This window comes from Silene latifolia, chromosome 7 (assembly GCF_048544455.1).
Source record: "Silene latifolia isolate original U9 population chromosome 7, ASM4854445v1, whole genome shotgun sequence".
Lineage (NCBI taxonomy): Eukaryota > Viridiplantae > Streptophyta > Magnoliopsida > Caryophyllales > Caryophyllaceae > Silene > Silene latifolia.
In genome coordinates, this window is record NC_133532.1 from 70990796 (window position 1) to 70992718 (window position 1923).

At 41.1% G+C, this 1923-nt stretch overlaps 1 non-coding gene across 1 annotated transcript; it reads right to left on the bottom strand.

Moving 5' to 3' along the window:
- Window positions 1-513: 513 nt before the first annotated feature.
- On the bottom strand, window positions 514-620 carry LOC141593569 (small nucleolar RNA R71). The gene has a single exon (XR_012521643.1). It is a non-coding gene; the product is annotated as a small nucleolar RNA R71 (small nucleolar RNA).
- Between the last annotated feature and the right edge of the window lie 1303 nt (window positions 621-1923).

The window sequence follows — 1923 nt, forward strand, 5'->3', positions numbered from 1 at the left end:
CTTGACGAACAATAGGAGACTTGTTAGGAGGAATTTAAGAGGTATTAGTGAAGTTGTTCAACCCACTAGTGAGTTTGTCAATCCTTTCGCAATAGAAGGAGAAGAGAACCCATTACACAATACCCCACAAAATCCACCTACAATGCCTAAATTCTCGTCACACTCCGTACCCACCGAGGAGAATCTACCAAACGGTACTCCTACACCGCAACATCTAACCGGAAATTTTATTGCCATGTCTGCCTTCATCCAATTAGTTGAGAGGAGCCAATTTGGGGGGTGCCTAGTGAGGACCCTCATTCTCATATGGAAACCTTTTGCGACTATTGTGATGCAATCTCTCAAACGGGCGTGACTCAAGACCAAATTAGATGGGTCTTATTTCCTTTTTCCTTAATCGGCACCGCGAAGCAATGGTTAAAGGGCCTTGATAAGGCCACCCTTGGAATAGATTCTTGGAAGAAGTTGGCTCTAGCTTTCTACAAAAAATTCTACCCACCGGAAAAGACTAACATGCTAAGAGCTCAAATTACGGGTTTTAAGCAAAGGGATGAAGAGTCTTTGTATGAAGCTTGGGAGCGGTTCAAGGGAATTTATCGCTCATGTCCTCACCATGGACTTAGCGAATGGTTTTTGGTACAACAATTTTGGAATGGTTTATATGAAGATTCTAGGAACATTCTCAATATGGGATCAAATGGAATGTTCACCGAAGTTGATGACAATCAAACATGGAACAAGATTGAGGAAATGGCGGTCCATAACTCACAATATAGTAGACCTTGCAAGGCTACTAGAGGAGGAAAGCATGAAGTGGACTCCGTTACTCATTTGGGTGCTCAACTTAGTGCTCACATTGACACAATCAACTTGAAGTTTGAACAAGCTATGGCTAGACTTGAGGAAAACTCAAAATCATCAAAGCATCATGTTAATGCCATGACGACATCCTCATCAATCCCAAGTGGGATATGTGAGAATTGTGGAACTTTGGGACATGACCAGGGTGAATGTAGGGGAACAAATGAACAAGTGAATGCTTTCCAAGCATACAAGAGTGGTACCCCTTATTCCAACTTTTACAATGAAAACACCAAATTCCTTCCAAATCTCTCATACAAAAGCCAAAATGTTCAAAACCCTCAAACAACATACACTCCACCACCCATGAGAAACCAAAATCAAAGACCCTTTTACAATCAAAACCAAGGTTACCAAAATCAAAATCCATACAATCACCAAAATGACCAAGGTTTTGATGTCCAAAAAGCGGTCCTCCAAATGCAAAAGAATCAACAAGAATTTTTCACTCAAATGCAAAAAGATAGCCAAGCAAAGGAAACCACCATCAACAACATTCTAGCTCACACCAAGATGTTGGAAACACAATTGACTCAACTAGCATCTTCAAGCTCACAAAGACAAAAGGGGCAATTACCACCTCAAAGTAATCCCCCTAGACATGAAACGGTTAGTGCCATTCACTTGAGAAGTGGTACAAGGTATGAAGCACCGAAGAAGCAAGTTGAGGATGAAGTTGTGGAAGCTAGTGAAAAGGAAGAAATTGTGCAAAACTCCAAAGATGGAGAATCATCAAAAGAAGAAAGTTCAAAGAAAAATGAAGACAAGGCCAAGGAGAAGGAGCCCATTGTGATTAGACTCCCTTTTCCAAGTCGTCAAGCCAAGCCCAAATTTGATGATCAACTTGGAAAGTTCATGGAAATTGTGAAGAATTTGGAAGTCTCAATTCCTTTCACGGAATTAATCAATAACGTGCCGGCCTATGCGAAATACATGAAAGATATCCTCACAAAGAAGAAGTCGATCCGGAAGCTTGAGACTATCGCCTTCACTAAGGTGAGTAGTGCAATACTTCAAGGGAGTTCACCTCCAAAGTTAAAGGATCCGGGAAGCTTCTTAATA